Here is a 20,541-nt window from a genome sequence, read left to right as displayed (position 1 = left end):
TCTATATAATAAGAATAAAAAGAAGGAGGCCCTGGCCAGGTGCTCAGTTGGAGCATCATCGCACTACGCCAAGATTGTGGATTCAATCCCTGGTCAGGACACATGCAAAAATCAGCCAGTGAATACATAAATGAGTGAACAACATATCAATGTTTTTCTCTCTCCCTCTTAAATTAATTTTTTTTAAAAGAATAAAAAGGGGAAGGAGAAAAAGAAGAAGGGAAAGGAAAAGAAGGAGAATTATTTTCCTGTTACTATGACTTGGGTGATTTCAAAACAACCTCTATTTCTGAGTCACTAATGAAAATCTATGTCAACAGTTTAAATGAACTTTTCTTTCTCACACTCAGTATAAAACGCATATCCTTCAACACATCCAAATTTGTGTACGGGTATTTAGAGAAGGTTTGTTCCAACACCTGCAAATTCTCTCCCATCATTCATCAGAAGACATTTTTGCACTGGTCATAGATTCCTCAAGCTCTGTAGCTTAACTGATCAACCGCAATCAAAATTGGAGACCCAAGCAATTCTGTGAAATTAAACATGATTTTTAAAAAAGATATAATCATCTAATAACCTTCCTTACATAATGAGTCAACTTCATTAAGTCTCTTTCAAAAAACAATTTGTTCCACTTTAAAACAGAACAAAACAAAAAAATCTGTTCCATAAAACATTTCAATTGATTAAACAAATGAAGCCAATGTGATCAGGTAGAGAGAGGGTCTATTTACCAGCAGTAACCTTTAACCTTGTCCCTATAAAGTGGACATGACAGTTGTCTGGTTCCCTAAATGGGTATAGGCAAGTAATCTTGTAAAGTTCTCTTTAATTGAAGATACAGAAAAGGTATGGAAACAATCAGCACCATAAACAACAGGCAAAATCTATACCAAATTCATCCAGAACATAAAACTATCTGCCACTCGACAAAGATTGAACAAATTTTCTGAACAAGTGAATGTTCTCAAACAATAACATTTTTCATTCACCAAAAATTCTTTCTCTCCATGGAAACCATCAGAATTACTATATAAAAGATTATTCTACTAAAATGGGTGTGAGCCTGCACAAACACCTGCTAGGGTAAGACTGACAAGTCTTGACCATAAGTATCCAGTTTTGTCAGCATTATAAAATGTTCGAAATACCTTTTCCAAAATAGCCACAAACTTGTTCTGCAGTTTCATGGCCTGCTGTTTCCATTCAATTACATTCGCCCTCCAAATGATTCCCTCTAAAGGTCAAAATCACTCATTAGAAAATAAACACAGCACAGTCAAATACATTTGCCTGAAGCAAACTGGTAATTCAAAGAAATGGTCCCACCTTGATAGGGGCTGAGTCCAGTCCTGACAAATTATTTTTCTGACTTTTAAAAAGTCTTTTCCCTCATCTCTGTGCCCCTGGGTGGGTAGCATAGTATAAGTGTGTGTGTGCAAGTGTGGGTTTAATCTATAAACGGGATCTGGGTGAGATACTCCCTGTCATCTGTGATTCTGTATTGAAATGATTTGTATTTACAATTATCCTAATTATTCTAACTATTTCAAATTATGAGCAAGAGTCAAATTTGATTACTGTTGATTAAAAAATTGCCATGGGAGGCAATGTAATATAATGGTAAGAGATAAGTTTGAAATTAAGAAATGTACATATGACACCTTGTAGAAGACATAAGAAATATGTGGGATATTTTGGATGACACAGTCACTGGAGTCTCAACTGAGTTAGTGAGTGGGTACCAGGGAAGCTAAATACCTTAAAATATGTAGAACAGGCCCACACATGAGTTCCTGCCGTAAATAACAACTGTGAGCGATACTGAAGGATCTGGATTTCAGACCATGTGGCCTCTTATTAGCAGTATGACCTTTAATGACCTGTGGTTAGGTCATTTAATTCTGAGCCTCATGCTCCTCAAAAGAGCTTGGAGCAAATCCTGGTTCTACATTTACAAACTCTGGGCCCTTGTGTGTTCAACTATCGTCTTCAGTTTCCTTATCCAGAAAACTCGGGCAAAAGAAGTTGCAGGATTTTGATGAGCAGTAGCTCAATGCAAGTCAGCTACTGCTATTAACTATGCAGAGGCAGGAATTAATGGTGCTCAATGGGTACTCCCACCACTCCAGGACCACTCAAGACCACATTATAGAAGCTACATACACACTTTCCAAAGCTCAGTCCACTCATCTCAGACTACCACAGACAAGAACAATTAGTTAAAAGCAGTAGGGTCTTTTCATTGGTGATACTGATATTTTAGTAAATTGTCTTTCAAATAAATCTGCAAGCTAGTATTTAGTGGTTTTGTTTTTTATTTAAAAGGAGACATACTAATTGATTGACTATTAAGGCACAGTACAGGTAGGTTTCCAGGTATATATCAAATTTTAATTATAGTAATTGTAATTAATAATCTAGAGAATTAAATGACAAAGCCCAGGTTCCAAACACCAGGTTAAACATGTAAACAAAACAATAACTCAACTACCAGTTTTTTTAAACATCCTCATACCCTCCTAATAAGATTTAATTTTAGAAAGATGATGAAAAACAAACAACAATTGCAGAATACATAGATATTAATAAGAAGTTTAAGCCTCCTTCACCACTCCACCCCACCAAGCATGTTAACATGAATGAAGCTGGCAGAAAAATATCCCACGAGCTGGTGACATTCAAGAGCAGATGAAAAACAGCAGCAACATAGTCCTTTGGCTACAATAAGTGCAGATCCTTAGGAAGCTTAAGACTTTCCACTTAACAGACACCTGGCACATTCCCCATATTCAAGAATAATGAAGTTCCTCATCTACATTAGTGAACGGCCCCATGCTCATCATGGTTAGCTTACAGTTCTTGGATTTTAATGGGGACCAGGAGCTCAGAACCATGACAGTGTTGTATCTATCAAGAGAGAGGTTTACTTGCCTGACCTGTGGTGGTGCAGTGGATAAAGCGTCGACCTGGAAATGCTGAGGTCGCCGGTTCAAAACTCTGGGCTTGCCTGGTCAAGGCACATATGGGAGTTGATGCTTCCAGCTCCTCCCCCACTTCTCTCTCTCTGTTTCTCCTCTCTCTCTCTCTCTCTCCCTCTCCTCTCTAAAATGAATAAATAAAAAATAAAAATAAAAGAGAGAGGCTTACTTAATGATTACATTGTACCTGCCTGAAATAACAGTTAGTTGAAATACCTTGCTTTTAGGAGAAAATATTTAAATAGATGTGATATCTTTAATCAGCACCTTTTTTCACAACTGCTGGCAGGATGGAAACTATATAAACCAAGCTAAATTTTAAAAGGTGACTGGTTTTTCACACAACAGATGTTTAAATTCTAGCTTTACAAAGCCCAAGAGTAAGCCTCCCAGGATTTTGCATGGACATATACTTAGACAGAGAAGTTAATAACAAAGGACATACCATAGGGATTTAGCTCTCAATATTTTTTGAAAATGTGCTAAGTTCTAAATGAATGCTGGTTAAATTCTGGTTATTCCACGCACTGGAATAGTTTCGCTGTTTTTTAAAAATGGGTTAGACTTGTATGTGTTGATATGTAATTATCTCCCATCACTGTGTATGATATGTACATATACAGTGAAAAGACAAAAGCATGGAATAGTGACCGTGTTGTATAGAGAATGTTTGTAATTGCACAGAACATAACGGAAGAATACACAAGAAAACTGAAAGTAACTCAGGAAGGCAAAGGAAGCCTGGAATGAAAGAAAGGCAGGCGTTTCACTTCCTGTACCCTTCTATATTGCTTAGGGAATTTTTAAAACCAGGTGAATATATTTTTTAATTAAAAAGGAAACAATCTTGAAAGTATTTTGTCATTTATTTTTCCTTTTTTAATGATTTTACATGTATTCTATTGATTTTAGAGAGAGAGTAAGAGAGAGAGAAAGGGGAACACCTATCTGTTCCTGTATGTGCCCTGACCGGGGATCAAACCCACAACCTCTGTGCTTCGGAACCATGCTCTAACCAACTGAGCTATCCGGCCAGGGTAAAAAAAGAAATAATTTAACCTTTTTTAAAAGAGTAAAAAAGTAGATGCTCCCTACCTGTCAATTTTCCATTAATACTGAGTCCAACGTATTAAATAGTAAGCATGACCAGTGCAGGTAGATTGTGTTTAACAAAGTGGGAAATTAATCACAGTTCCTTGCTTCTCTACAAAACTTCCTAAATTTCTGTAGATGAGGTACATACTGTCCACAGACGCCTGCAGGAAACAGGCTTCCAAAACGTCTTGAGAAGTCTGGTTTTGTATCCTGGTATAAATAATCCTTAGTGGCTGTAAATTTCTTACTGCCTTTATTGTCGAGCAGGTCGTGCCAAGCGCCTAGCTCTGTATAAAGTAAACAGCACAGAAGGCACTCTGCTGGTTGTCTGAGGTTCTTTACTCCTCCTCCAGATGCCTAAGGAACCAGCAGAACCGGCTCCCATCAACAAATATCAATGTATAGCTTCCTTAACGAATAGAGTCACACTGTGTACTCAGCCGCCACCCACATTATGCCCAGTGCCCCCACCACAGCCACCGCCAGAAAAGCAACTGAGGCATCTGGGTGCACACAGCACAAGCAAATGCCCCCAGCTGGCCTGTTCCCCCACAAAACTCAGGCCAGCCCAGTTGACTGACACGGTATAACAGCTGCCATCTTTCCCAAGAAGGAGAAGACATGGCCAGAGGTACCCCAGGGCTCCTGGACCCCAGTTTAAAGGCAATCAACACCTGAACCTTCCTACACCACATTCCTGATGATCACATGGCTTCGGGAGAATAAAGAAGCTCCTCACTACCTGCACCTAGGCCTGCCTACCATCCCGATCCAGGGAGTATAGAGCTGTGTGATCTTTAGCAAATTGCTTAGCCTCTCTGCTCCTAAATTTCTTCATTTGAAGAATGGTCCTGGAATGCCACTCACCTATGGCTCACAGAGCTGAGCAAGGATAAGGCATGTAGCCTTCGGCATCTAGTCCTTTGTGTCAGCTGATATCACTGCCCGCATCTGTAGGCACTACCTGGCCTCAGCTTCCTGTTTGGTCTAATTCCACTCTAGCTTCTACCCCATATAAAAGTGACCTTAAAAGTAGGAAGGGTGAGCCTGATCAGGTGGTGGTGCAATTGATAGAGCGTCAACCTGGCATGCTGAGGATCCAGGTCTGAAACCCTGAGGGTGCAGGCTCCAACACGAGCTCATTCGGCTTGACCATAGGATCATAGATATGACCCCATAATGGCTGGTTTGAGCCCAAATGTCTCTGGCTTGAGCCCAAGGTGTTTGGCTTGATCAATGGCTCACTGGCTTGGCTGGAGCCCCCATCAAGGCACATATGAGAAGCAATCAATGAATAACTAAAGTGACGCAACTACGAGTGATTTTCTCATCTCTCTCCCTTCCTATTTGTCTGTCTCACACACACACACACAAAAGTGGGGACGGTGAAGTCATCTTGGTTACTTCCAACCTCCTTTTCCCCCAGGGAAAAATGACAATAGTCCCCATTGTTTGTCATTAGAATGAAGTCCAGAAGCCTTGATACAAACCTCTCAAGGTCACACTTCAGCCATCATTAACTAGAGCAGTGGTTCTCAACTTTTCTAATGCCGTGACCCCGCAATACAGTTCCTCATGTTGCAGTGACCCCAAACCAAAAAATAATTTTGGTGGCTACTTCATAACTGTAATTTTGCTACAGTTATGATTCAGAATGTAAATACCTGATATGCATTATGTATTTTCCGATGGCTTTAGGTGACCCCGCCGGGGTCGCGACCCACAGGTTGAGAACCGCTGAACTAGAGGAACTCTGGTCAACCACACCTCTCCCTGGCCTCCCAAATAGGGTAAAGGCCTCTCTGCCAGATGCTCCCAGTACTCCTTTGCTGAACTTTTCACACAAATAGATGCCTAAAAAGGACCATTCTACACCAGAGCATGAAGTCCATTCACCACTACACTGCTGCTCCTGCATGGTGACGACTCAAATAGCTATTAACCAACTGGAAAGGTTGGACCCATCTCCTCAACTTATAGAATCCATACAACCCATACAGTGTTAAAGCAGGGAGACAGGTCAACCTAGCTTTACTGTTATATCACATTAAACTTTTCCAAATTACATGGGGAACCAATGAGATTTTGTAAGATAAACCAAAAGGTTTCCTGGGTTGACCAGTTCCTTCAGTTGACCACATCCTTTAATTTACCAGTTCAGACCAGATGATTCATTCACTTACCACCTAATACTGAGCTTAACAGAAAAGCATGACTCCTGGTTACAGGTTTCATTTTAGAAGCATCTTGTTTACGTATTTGAATGTGAGCCCTGAGTTATTTCTGTATGCACTTTGCTTTCCCTCCCAGACTGAGCAAGCTGCTATTAAAACCCTCTGAGTGGAAGTATGCTGATATCACCCTCCAGGGAATTCAGTTTCTAAGAAAAGCCCATTCATTTTGCACTGGCCAAGATGAAGAGAATAAAGACTTCAAGCAAGTTGGGGTTTAGGGAAATACAACTCAAGGTCTCAATGAATTCCCTCCACCCTTGATTTTTCCAAAGAATGCTGTTTGGGTAGGTTGGAATAATTTAACTTGCAAAATATATGACTGGATAGCCTGACCTATGGTGGCGCAGTGGATAAAGCGTCGACCTGGAAATGCTGAGGTCGCCGGTTCGAAACCCTGGGCTTGCCTGGTCAAGGCACATATGGGAGTTGATGCTTCCTGCTCCTCCCCCCTTCTCTCTCTATCTCTCTCTATCTCCTCTCTCTCTCTCTCTCTCTCCCTCTCCTCTCTAAAATGAATATAAAAAATTTTTTAAAAATTAATTTAAAAAATATATGTGACTGGATAAAAATCCTTTTTATCCTTCAGATCGAAGAGTTCAGAGCCAACCATGTTATTCCTTTAATTTTTTCCCGTTTATTACTATTATTTTTAATTGTGGTAAAATACACTTAACATAAAATTTACTACCTTAACCACTTTTAAGTATATAGTTCAGTGTCATTGAGAACATTCAAATTGTGTAACTATCACCACCATCCATCCCCAGCACTCTTTCACCTTCCCAAAGTGAAACTGTGTACCTACTGAACAATAACTCGCCATTGCCCCCTCACCCTAGCCCCTGGAAACCACCATTCTGCATTCTGTTTCTATAATTTTGACTACTATAGGTAGTTCATATAAGTGGAGCCACACAGTATTTGTCCTTTTGTAACTGGTTTATTTCACTCAGTATAATGTCTTAAAGTCCATCCATGTTGCAGCATTTGTCAGCTCCCTCCTTTTCAAGGCTGACTAATATTCCACTGTTTGTATATACATTTTATCTACACATTTATCCATCAATGAACATTTGAATTGCTCCCACCTCTTGGCTACTGTGACTAATGCTGCTTTGAAAATGAGTGTGCAGATATCTCCTCGAGATTCTGTTTTCCATTTTATTGGATACTCAGAAGTAAAACCACTGGATCATATGGTAATTACTATATATTATTAATTTTTTTTTGTATTTTTCTGAAGCTGGAAACAGGGAGAGACAGTCAGACAGACTCCCGCATGCACCCGACCGGGATCCACCCGGCACGACCACCAGGGGCGACGCTCTGCCTACCAGAGGGCAATGCTCTGCCCCTCCGGGCGTCGCTCTGCCGCGACCAGAGCCACTCTAGCGCCTGGGGCAGAGGCCAAGGAGCCATCCCCAGCGCCTGGGCCATCTTTGCTCCAATGGAGCCTTGGCTGCAGGAGGGGGAGAGATAGACAGAGAGGAAGGAGGGGGTGGGGGTGGAGAAGCAAATGGGCGCTTCTCCTATGTGCCCTGGCCGGGAATCGAACCCGGGTCCCCCACACGCCAGGTCAATGCTCTACCGCTGAGCCAACCGGCCAGGGCCTATATTATTAATTTTTTAAGGGACTACCATACTGTTACCCAAAGAAACTATTATTTTACAGTCCTACCAGGGCATAAGAATTCCAACTTATCCATATCATTGTCAACACTTGTCATTTTCTGGGTTTTCTGATAATAGCCATTCTTATGGCAATCCTTTCTCTTTTTCTAACTTTAAAACTGGTTAATCAAATATGACATTGGGTGGTGGGTATGCAACATAATCAAATGTCAAAATAACCTGATGTTTTCTCTGAACATATGTACCCTGATTGATTAATGTCACCCCCATTAAAACTAATTTAAAAAAACTGGTTAATCAAATTAAATTTTGTCCCACCTACACAGTTGGCTAAGAGTGTTGGTAAATCTGTTCTCATGAATATGCTGAATAATCATCTTCTGAGAGGTAGTTTTAATAAAACAATTAAGCTAAAACAAAAACACTTTGAACACAAAACCATCCTGCATTCAAATTTAAAACCGCCACTTCTGAGATCAAGTACCCTTCCTCTAAATCTCAGTTTCTTCATTTGTGAAACAGAGCTGTGAATACTCAACTCTTAAAGTTGCCAGAGAATTAAGTTGCAAAATTTTATCAATCACTTAGCACATGCCTGGCATCTAATAATCACTAAAAGAATAATAGATGATAAGAAGGCCAGAGATTTCATTATTACTAGAATACTACTAAAAGGTAAGTCACAAAAAGATCTCACAGTTAGCCATTTTATATATGCACGTCCTTTCCAAATTTATTCTGATTAGCTTATTTGATACAATTTATACACATATTCCTCAAACCTCAAAGATGTCACTATAGCCACAATAGCATTTTCTTATATATAAACATAAGTATTCTCTAGAGTAGGAAGGCTGTCAGAAATCAAACAGTAGTAGCATACCACAAAATTGCACCCTTTTTTGCAATTTGAAAAGTGAGTACATGAACTTGTCACATATTTTATACTTAATCTAGATACAGCAAAAAGATGGAGCACATTGTGAGACAAATTGGTTTTCTAGTTCTCTTGATTAATGAATTAAAAGAGTTAATGACAAAGGGCTATCTTCTGAAGTGTGGCTTAGGCTGAATTTATATACCGTGTTAAAACACACACACACACACACACACACACACACACACACACAAGCTTAATCTGTTAACGCCTATCTAGGAATCTTTTACTTTGCACCTTTATCTGGCTTCTCATTTAAATTCACAGAACCTAAGGGAAAGGCTTAGAAATCATTGAAACCAAATTCCTATCAAATAACTGCTTTCACTTAGTTCTCTTTCTACAAATTTACTAACAGATTAGTGTAAAATATAAAATATGTGGGAACCTGAGCAGTTAGAAGAAGATGTATGCATACTTCACATTTAAGCAAATGAAAATGGATTTTAACATAAAAACTAAATCAAAGGGGGGCTAATTCATCATCAAAATACTTAAAGATCCTTTTACATGGGTATGCACCAGGCATTTTTCTAAGTACTCTGCATTTATTAACACTTTTAATCTCTCCAGAAGGATTTTGATTCAGGTTCCATTACTATTATACTGCTTTTTAAATTACTCCTTAAAATCCTGACATATTATTTATAAACCCCGCTGAGAAACATTCATATAAAATAACACGTTAAAACACTAATTATGCTACTGGCTCCAGGTTTCTGGACAGCCTTCCCCTCTCTTGGCTAACATAAACTCACATGAACCTCTTTCTTCCACCCACTCAAGGAAGTGCTCCAAAACAATGGCATGCCCCGATAACAGCATTTGTTTAGATTTATTAGTTCAGATTTAACCAGGAAACTATTTCAATTATTGTTATGTTAAAATGTTTTAAAATTACTTTCTAATTTCAGTGATTATGATATACAGATCTATAAATTTTAAATCTTTCTTTGGTGGTTCAAGATTCAACAAGGTGCCGGATTGGTGGTGGCGCAGTGAGTAAAGTGAGTCAAGTGTCAACCCAGAACATGTGGACACTAGGGTCTCCGTTGGAAAGCCCCAGGTCCGAGATGGCTGGCTGTGAGGGCAAGCTCATCAGCATGGGGTCACTGGCTTGGGGGGAGGGGAATATCATCCACAGGATCTCAAGGCTCACCAACTTGAGTCCAAAAGTCACTGGCATGAAAAGGCCAAGGTTCACTGGCTTAAAAAAGGGGACACTGGTTTGGCTCCAGTCCAGGCATATAAGAGAAGTAATCAATGCACAACCAGAGTGAAAGCAGCCTCCTCTCTCCCTAACTGACTCTCTCACTCTCTCTCTCTTTAAAAAAAAAAAAAAAGATTTAATGAGGTATCTCAGCCAATTTTTTAAAAGACTCTTTAACCAGTCTTAGGAAGGCTATGGTCACATTACGAATATCTATCATCACTGGGTCTCAGTGATCACAGAGGTCAGACAGAGAAACTGGGCTGAAATAAGACTGGTAATAAAACATGCCCTGTAAAATAAATTTCTGAAATTAGCTTCACCACTCTAGAAGAAAAGAATACTATACATTCTCTGAAAAACTGTATGTTTTGAGTACTTGGCACCCTTTTCTATCTCCACCCCCCTCTGTCTTCTCACTAGAATTTGACAATCAAGAACAAACCAACAGGCCCTGGCCAGTTGGCTCAGCAGTGGAGTGTTGGCTGGCGTGTGGAAATCTGGGTTTGATTCCCAGTCAGGGCACACAGGAGAAGTGCCCATCTGCTTCTCCACTCTTCCCCCTCTCCTTCCTCTCTGTCTCTCTCTTCCCTTCCTGCAGCCAGGGCTCCACTGGATAAAAAGTTGGTCTAGGGGGCTGAGGACGGCTCCATTGCCTCTGCGTCAGGCGCTAGAATGGCTCTGGTTGCAACAGAGCAACGCTCCAGATGGGCAGAGCATCATCCCTTGGTGGGCATGCCTGGTGGATCCCGGTTGGGCGCATGCGGGTGTCTGTCTGATTGCCTCCCTGCTTTCAATTTCGGAAAAATACCGAGAAAAAAACCCCAAACAAACAAAATAAACAAACCAATAAGTGTCAGTGCTAAGAAACAGGAAACCTTGTCCGTCACTGTCCTTACTTTTCCTCCTTCATTGGTTTTTGAAATCTGAATCCTATTACTAGAGGCAGCCACAATAAACCCTAGCATTCCCACCCATGAACTAAGTCAGATTCAAAGTTATTTAATAGCCAGAATCTCTGAATCTCAGAACTCCAACCTCTGAGAAAGAACCACGGTCACCACACAGCTTCAGTAGCAGAGCCGGGACTAGAAGGCAGATGTCTCGAATCCAGTTCTAGGGTTCTTACCCTTGCCAACATTTCACCTGCTGCCCTGGTCCTGAAACATGGCTCAAGACAGCCAGATTTGTGGTGGCTTGTGAATTCTGACAATTTATCTAGAGAGTTAAATTATATAAACGCACTTGCTCGTGACGTTTCCCTGGCCCCCTTGCATTTTTAATTTCATTAATCATCTTAATGACCTTTACAACAGTTTTCTTTTCACCAAGATCCAGCATTAAATCACGTACTACTTTTAACTCTGCTGTCTCTGTAGTGTTCTTTAAACTGAAAGTTCTTCAACTTTTGTCCTTCATATCATTGATATTTTTGAAGAATACATGCTAGTTATTTTAGAGAGTATCCTTTCATTTGGGTTTCTGATGTTTCTTCATTAGATTCAGATGTCCCATTCTTGATTGGGCACAACATACAGAGGCTCATGACAACCCTGCCCCCTATTGTGACGTTAATTTTGACCCCTTGTTTAAGGTGTTGTCTGGGTTCCCCCCTGAATTGTTACTTTTTTCTCTCTTTTATTATTAAATATTAAATTTGGGGGGAGAGTAGTAACACACTGACTTCAGAAACTGACTCATGCATTTGATCGGTGACTATCTCCATGCTGAGCACCTGCTACCTACCAAGCATTATGGTGGCACTGGAGATACTCCAGTGGATACAGACATATCCCTGCCTTCAGGGAGTTTACATTCTAGTTAGGAAAACAGGCAATGAGCAAGTTAAAAAATGAAGCAAATACTGTGTGATCTGCTGATAAGTGCTTCCAAGAAAATAAAGCAGAGACAGGCACAATGTTGTATTACATACAAAAGCACCTTGTCACATTTTTAATTATCCCAGGCAGAACACTTAATAAAACATGCCTGATTTTTCCTGCTTCTCTGCATTGAGAAAATGAATTTGCAGAGATAATTCCACATGATTCACACACAGACTAAAGAAAAATTAGCAAGCATTTCTTGAGCTAAAACAGCTTGTAAATAAACAAAATGAATACGTGAACACCCACAGGCAAGTAGTGCAGAATTCCACCTCCATAAAGAGACTGACTCATGCTTCTACTCCATTCAACAAGTCACCTGAAAGTCCTTTTAAGGTGCTCTGTCTTGGGTCTGGTGTGGGAGGAGTTTAGAAAAAAGTATAAGTAAGGAACCCTACTTCTAAAGGTTAGACAATATGATGAGATGTTAAAATACATGGTGTCATTAAAACCCTAATAAAAAAATCTTAGGACAGCGTTTTAGATAATTAGACATAATTACATAAACAATTACAATTTAAGTATGGGTATTTAACAAAATTTAAATCACATATCTTGCTTTTATCATTTTTGATGAATGTATGTTTGCTGGGGGATGAAAGGACTTGGGGTTTTTAGTTGCTTTGAACAGAAGGCTTCCTATGTAGACAGACTGTGTCTTCACTATGTGCTGTATTTGCAATTTAGAAATGCCTGGCATGGGCCTTCCCTCCTCCCTGAGAACACAACCCGTGTGCTCAAGTCCCTGACTGCTCTTCCACAAACTCCTTCCTCCCTCAGGGGCCCATCACCTGACAAGATACCAATCTGTGGCTACGACTGGTCAGAACCACTTAGCTGGGTAATCATCTCTACTGTCTATAAAAAGATGACTCTTGAATTTCCACCTTCAGCCTCTCCCCACGCAAAGATGATTGACAAATGAGGAAAGAAAAAGAAAACACCCGAACATCAAGAGAAGTGGGGAGGGAAAGTGACAGTGCAGGCCCGGGCTCACCCCGAGCCGAGCTCCTGAGGGTGGGGAAGGTCCAGGGCCCACTGAGGCCAGTCCTCTCTGCCCCGCTGAGGGAAGGAAGCAAACTCACTGCACACCAACCCCGCCCCGGCCTTTTCTATCCAGAAGGTTTGCTCCTTTAGGCGTGCTAACAAAGGAACAATTAGCTGCCGGTATTTCACAATTATTTTCCTAATGAGGTCTTTAAATTCACTAAAATTTTAGGGTTTTGCCATTTGATGCTGGGCAGATACAAAATTGTGTCACATGAAACTATTCAGGCAAGGAAAAAAAAGAAGAAACACCTTGCCTTTCAATCTCTAGATTAAGTTTAAATGCATTTAGGTAAATGTTCTCAAGACCTCACAGGCTCTTTTCTAAGAAAGTAAAAATAGGCAAATTTATAAGCTTACATCACCTTTTCAATTTTTTAAAAAGTCCTAAAAGTGGATTGATTTGTCATGGGTCATAAAATGAACTTATCATCCAAATAAGATTCTCAGCACAAATCAATTTCTCCCATGCACACAGAAAGATCCAGTTAAAGGCAACCTGAAGTAAAGTGAAGTAAAATATCAATACGAAACCATGACCAATAAAAAAAATGGCTGCTAGGGAAAATTCCTGAAACTGTCACAGAATCACGGGAGAGAACAAGCACCCGCAGCCCCACCCAGCGTGGGGAGTGCCACCACCTTACTGAAAATGAAAATCCCGTATTCCTCCAAGAGGTGTGAGCTCCATCTCTAACGTCCGCAGAAAGCTCAGCCCTCCGAGTGAAAGTTCTACATGCTCATCTCTGTCACTGGGAGGAAAATGATTAGTTACTGCCCGAGCTAGAGAGGGGAAATGAACTTGCAGGCTTGTGTGAAAACAACAAAATGCTGTTTTCCCAGAACAGTTCATTAAGAACATGTTGTCCTAAGTGCAGTCAAGTGAAACGTTCCTTCCTGGTTCCCAGCTCTCGGAGGAGGAAAGAACAGTGCTGCAGGCTTGGCCTCCGATGACCCAAACCTGGGGGTCGCCTTGCATGTGCACACACTGCTTCCACAGTCACCATCGCTCTGACAGCCTGGAGTAACCGAAGCCTCAGAGACTTGGGAGAACAGGGGTTGTCAAGATAAGCTGACCATGTCACCGCATATATTTCACCGAACAGCTTATAAAGATAGTACAGCTTTTGTAAACAGAAAGAAGGCCAAGGAAGCTGAGTAACTTAAACAGACCGTATGCCATTTTTTGCTATACATCATCTCATGTTCCTGGGAACCCAGAAGCAAGTTCTGTCTGCTCTGATTAGAGAAGACCCTCAATAAGATGGCCTATAAAAACAGTGACCATATTTCTCGTCTGAAAATTTAGACATAAGCTGGTAAATAGAAATACATATCTGGAATCCACTGGGCAGAATATTTGAAACCAAGGACCGGCTCACAAAATCTAAGGTGTGTCATACCCTGCCTGCCTACCATGATTCCCAGGACCCACCTCTAGAGATCTGACTCAGCAAATCTGGGTGGTGCCTGAGAATCTATATTTTAACAAGCACCCCAAGGATATTCTTATGCTCAGGCAAGTTTGGGGAACGTTGCCTTGGACAAATTATATTCTCTGACACTTAGTTCTCTTTAAATCCCATTTAGCAATAGCATCAATTAAGTTAGCTCTTAAATGTTAACGATAATGCATATTTGTTTTCTCCTAATCCATCAAATAATAATACAATTTTGGTAACACCTATTTAAAGAAAGGTTAAGTAGCTTGTGCAAGGTTACACAACTAGCGAGTGCTGGTGATTCAAATAGAGGTGTGGCTACAAGAGCTACATTACTACCATTATGTATACAGCCTCCACTTTCACAAGCAGAGAGCCTGTTCATTTTTTACAAGTGATGGCAATAGATTTATTCTCAAAAGTTAGTAAGTTTAGGAACACATCTGCATTATCAGTCCTTTCAAATTACTGGCTATTCAAAGACCCAGAAATCCAACAATATCTCTAACAAAAGGTTTTTATCCACTGCTGCCCTCAAATTTCTGCTTTTAAGTTGTTTTGATCCTAGCCTACCTTTCCCCAGAAAGGAAAAAAGATGTCAGCAAAATTCAACGGCCCCTCCCAGAAAAACAAGTAGTTTAGAGGAATTACAATGTGATATAATTTAGCTCCCTAATCTGAACAATATAACATATGGATGTCTAGGTTTTTATACCCATTTATAAAACAAAAAAGATGTGATTTTAAACATTTTCATAGCTGTTCTTTTTTTTTTTTTTTTTTGACAGAGTCCGAGAGAGAAACAATTAGGGACAGACAGGAAGGAAGAGAGATGAGAAGCATCAATTCTTCATTGCAGCACTTTAGTTGTTCATTGATTGCTTTCTCCTATGTGCTTTGACTAGGGGACTACAGTAGAGTGAGTGATCCCTTGCTCAAGCCAGTGACCTTGGGCTTCAAGCCAGCAACTTTTGGGCTCAAGCTAGCGACCATGGGGTCACGTCTATGATCCCATACTCAAGCCAGGAACCCCACACCCAAGCTGGTGAGCCCGTGCTCAAACCAGATGAGCCCGCGCTCAAGCCGGTAACCTCGGGGTTTCGAACCTGGCTGGCTCCTCCGCATCCCAGTCCGACGCTCTATCCACTGTGCCACAGCCTGGTCAGGCATAGCTGCTCTTTTCTAACACTGAATTTTTTAAAAAGAAAAAAATCATCAAACTTTTTCATTCATTCTGCCTACATTTTTAAAAAAAGACTTGATATGGCAAATGAACAGTAGTACCCCTGTGCCCTACCTCTTCTAGCCTCACCTTAAAAGTCAATCAAGTTTGAAAAGGATACAAAAAAAGAACTAGAACAAAACTCACAATTCATTCCACGAGTACTGGGGGCCTATGTGCCAGGCACTGTTTTAGGAGCTACAAAAGCCACAGGAAAAAAGCAGGTAAAAATCCATACCTCAAAGAGCTCACACTTTCTTAAAAGGACATATATTCTAAACAAATAAGAAAACAAGCACTTTGTCAGATGGTGGTTGGTGCTGCAGAGTAGAAGAGCAGAGAGGGCAGAACTGATGTAACTGAGGGGGGCCTAAGTCTCCCTGCTAAGGGCCATTCGAGCAGAGGCCTGCGGGAGAGGGGGAGCAGCCATACAGTATGTAGGGGGAACGCACCTCCAAAGAGGAAGGGGACACGCCCCCATCCCCACCCAAACCACAATCCCTCCAAATTTTCTAGCAGCCCCGATGGTACTGCCTTTCTCTCAGAAGCTCAGGACAGGACCTGAGTGATCTTTCCATTTCCCCTTAGCATCCATCTCCCCATCCAGTCAGTCAGGCATCCTGCAGACTGCACCCCCTACATGTCCACCTCCATTCCCCACCTGGGCGACAGAAGGCCTTGCCATCCCAAACCTGGATGACTGCAGAAGCCTCCAAACTGGTCTCCCATATCCTTCATGCTCCCCCTATCCAAAACTATCCTCCACTAAGACGCTAGAGCAGGGGTCTCAAACTCGAGGCCCGCTGAACAATTTTGTGCGGCCCGCAGACTAATCCACGAAGTTCAAAATATTTTGGATAAAATTAAGTAAGCCTAGGGGCCTACTTGTATTTTTCATTTCTCTAGCATCCTAGCTAGATATTAGCTTAGTTAACAGCAGTTGTGATGCGAACTACAGTTTCTGGTCGTTTTGTGACACTGAGTAAACTGCATGTACGATTGTGCTTGTCGTACTGATTTTTTTTTGTTTTCAACTGCAGTGAGAAAAGTGTTGCGTAACAGTTGCCTTTTGTAGACCTAGTGCGGCCCGCCAAATGGCTGTGATCTTGCTCTGCAGCCCACATGCTGAGTTGAGTTTGAGACCCCTGCGCTAGAGTGACCATTCAAAATCACACGTGTAATCATATCATGGCATGGCCTTTCCCTAAATAACTCAATGCTTCCCATTGGAATAAAATCTGGATCATCAATGTCCAGGCCACCAGCCCTTGCCCACCTCTCTAAATCATTCACGTTCCTCTGTCCCCAAAGCTCATTAGCCTCAAAGCTACCTTGCCTTCTTTCCCCTTCTCTGATGGGTCCAGCCCCTTTCTGCCAGGGGATCTTTGCTTGTGTGATCCTTCTGCCTGGAGAAACACCTTCCCCATCCACCCTGGCATGCTCTCTCTCTTCTCCTTCACACCTCCAAGATGACTGTCCTGATCTCCTCATCACATGCGATCCTACATCACACACTGTTTATACACTGTATTTCTCCAAGCACTGTCACAGCTATAATGATATCATCACTTCTTCAACTGAATGTCTGCCCTGCTCCAATAAACTAATCTCCATGATGGTAAGGACCACATCAGCTATACTCATTTTGCCTTAAAATGAGCAGAATTCAACAAATGTTAATTATTTTTCAAGTGAGAGGTGGGTAGATAGACTCCTGCATGCATCCCAATTAAGATCTGTGAGAAACTGCAAGCTGACAGGGTCCTTGCAGTTTAGATGTGTGGGGGACAGGTGTGGGGGACTGGCAGTAAGCTGACAGGGTCCTTGCTGCCCATCCCCCCACCTCACTTGTTTGAGTAAGTTGCTAAAGGCTAAGCTGTTCTCTACAACCTCTGATTGTTTAAATTGCTAGAGGCAATTTACATACCCTTTCTCTCATCCTTTGTTCTGATGTTGGTTGATCTCAGTTATGCATGGTGGGGAGTTCCTGCTTATACCTTAAGAGGATTCCTGTTTATGCCTCAGATATGTGACTTTGGAGACTTCCCTATTTGCATATGGCTCTGCGCTATATAATAAAGCAGACCAGGGGGCTTGGCTTTGCTCTGGCTTGCTATCAGCTTGCAGAGACCTTCCGATCCCATACTTCTTTTCTCTGAGTTTATTTCTTCATTCCGCACTGTTCTCACTCAGGACCTGGACAATTATTAGCCGCACTGGTCCGTGGCAAGAGTCCACCTTGCAACCCCATATGGGGCTGATGCTCGAATCAACCAAGCTATCCTCAGCAACTAGGGCCAACACTCAAACCAATCGCGCCACTGGCTGTGCTGTGGGAGAAGAGAGAAAGAGAAGGGAGAGAGGGAGGAGAAGAGAAGCAGATGGCTGCTTCTCATGTTCGCCCTGATTGGGGATTGAACCTAGGATGTCCACACACCAGGCCAACACTCTATCCACTGAGCCAACTGGCCAAGGCTAAATTCAATAAATATTTGGGAAGAAATTAAGCCTTCCTTTTCATGCTTCCTCTCTCCTGAGGATAAAATATAGCTGTGTTTTTCCACTGCACTGTACCTAATACATTTCTTTTCTAATAACAGAAGTTAGGAACTGTGAGAAAGCTATGGTGAGGCCCTGGCAGTAAGGATAGCTCAGCTGGTCTGAGCATCAGCCTCAGGCACTGAGGATAGCTCAGTTGATTCAAGCATCCACCCCACCCCAGATGCAGGTAGCTGGGTGGATCCTGGTCAGGGCACATGTGGGAGCCTGTCTTACTATCTACCCTCCTCTTACTTAAAAAAAAAAAAAGAAGAAGAAGAAGAAAGAAAAAGCTATGTTGAAATCATGAGGTCTCAAATTGAAAAACTCCAGGTTGATCTATTTAGACCATATTTGTCATTAGTTTTATTCTCTGTTAAAGAATCCTCTCCTAAAGGGCATCCCTGTAAGCAGAGCTGTCCACTCCTGAGACCCCACAAGTCAGCCACTGACACCCCTCTAGGGGCAAATTCACGTGATGCAAAGGAACAGAAAGCAGGGGAGGAAAGAGTGGTCTGCTGGTCCACAGTCACCAGAATTTATTTTAATGAAAACTAATGGGAGCACTCCCTCTGTGATAGGAAGTCAAAGGACAGTGCTGCAAGCCCTCACGTACCACGCAGTGTACATGCTAATGGGTCCCCCTACTTACCAGGAGGGTGCCAGACACTGAGTGCTTTACTCACTTAACTGAACTGAGTCTTTACAACCACCCCATGATCCAGGTGACTTGATCCCCATCTACCAGGAGGGGAAGGAGAAGTCACTTGCTTATATTCACAGAGCTAATACGTGCTGTGACCCAGGAATCAGAAGCAGCTCTGTTGGGCTCCAAAACCTCTGCAAAGCATGTCAGTTAGGAACCAGTGTTCTGGTACCCAAGGTACCATTACCCAAAGTGCTGGTACTGAGTGCAAATCTCTCAGCTGCTTTAGTCCAAGCTCCCCGGATTAAAGGCCGAGAGAGAGAAAGTAACTGCAATAAAATCACATAGCCTGTTGGTCCGAGGTCCCACAACAGGTCCATCCCTGTCAGACTGTCCTTCTGACAGTTAGCACCTCCCCTCACAGAAAGTCCCCAATACCCTCAGAATAAATGCCCCAAGTCAAGCTTGCCTAAGGAACCCTGCAATGTTACAAAAATCCTAAAGTCCCCTTTAGAGTTGAACAAAAGCAAAATAGGACTTTATTACTCTCTTTTCTTGCAGCTGCCACTGGTTTGAATTCACACAAGTAGCTCTTTGTGTCTGCATTGCCATGTAGCTCTTCTCTAAGTGACAGAGGCCCAGGAACATCAAGGCCTGGGCCTAGGCCACCCGGAGCCGAGCCGAACCAGCTAGAAAGCAGGCAGCCCTGACACTCTTTTATCTGACGCTGCTCACTCTGAAGTAGCAATAAACATGACTCTACATGTACAATCACGCTTCTTCTGCACAAGAGCAAGTAGAACAAGGCCTGAGCATTTGGACATATCCCTAGACTAGACCCTGATTTTTATGATCCCTGTGCCAAATCCTATCACCTGCATGCATGCAGGTCAATTTACTGTGGAATCCAACCACCTCTCACCCTCCCCAAATTAGCCAGCTCACAGCCAACAGTCTGCTATAACATTAATTACCACTTACAGCCACCACCAGCCTGCCAGGTGGCATGTGCTTGGTGCTTGGGAGCTCTTTTGGAGAAGCAGCCCCAAATGGCCTCATGCCATCCTCAGGAGCTTCAAACCCCGATACACTAACAACCCAGAGTGGCAACTCTAGGGCAATTTCTGTTCTAACCTAGGCTTCCCTGGTTATGGTGAGCCCCAGCTCAGCCTGACACAGGGAGATGCCCGCTTCCCCTCAACAGCAGATCCAAGAGGGACGACTCGCAGAGAGGGTGCCCTCACCCCATCCCATCAGCCCAGCCACACAGCCAGAGCTGCCACCCATCTCTGGCTTTAGGCAACGTATGGGTTTCCCAACAGTGTTGTGCAACAGCAATGCTCTATTTAAAATACAGTCACTCATTCTATGAGATTTTCTTTTTCAGTAAAAGAATGAAAGGAGAACATAAGAGTACCACAAACATTTAAAGAGCTCAACAATCTAAGAATATGAATGATTTGCCACTTTGCTGCCCATACCTGAGGACTGAGAGGTAGAAGATAGAACTCTGAAGGGTCCCCACTGTCCCTGAGGCACAGCACCAGGGACATCTTGCCCTAGTGGAACCCCAGAGCTGCGACCTGGGCAAGTTACTAAACTTAAGTACTACTGCTCATTTTCCTCGTCAACTGACTGGAGTTAACATCTCTCTTGAAGAAAAGGAAC

General features: G+C 42.2%; 1 protein-coding gene across 9 annotated transcripts in view; it reads right to left on the bottom strand.

The window, feature by feature from the left end:
* SGMS1 (sphingomyelin synthase 1) overlaps positions 1 to 20,541 on the bottom strand; it is a 325,673-nt gene that overhangs the window by 167,847 nt on the left and 137,285 nt on the right. Inside the window, exon 1 of one of the 9 annotated variants that reach the window (XM_066244181.1) lies at positions 13,673 to 13,807. The exons of 6 other annotated variants lie outside the window; for them this stretch is intronic. The gene's annotated coding sequence lies outside the window, so the exon portion shown is untranslated. Of the gene's footprint in view, positions 1 to 4,079; positions 4,099 to 13,667; positions 13,808 to 20,541 lie in introns of those variants that run through there. 2 more of the 9 variants (XM_066244184.1, XM_066244186.1) reach the window with 2 other exon arrangements.

Source organism: Saccopteryx bilineata, chromosome 9 (genome assembly GCF_036850765.1).
Source record: "Saccopteryx bilineata isolate mSacBil1 chromosome 9, mSacBil1_pri_phased_curated, whole genome shotgun sequence".
Classification (NCBI taxonomy): Eukaryota; Metazoa; Chordata; class Mammalia; order Chiroptera; family Emballonuridae; genus Saccopteryx; species Saccopteryx bilineata.
Note: the sequence above shows the minus strand (reverse complement) of the source record. Positions and strands in the feature narration are given on the sequence as shown.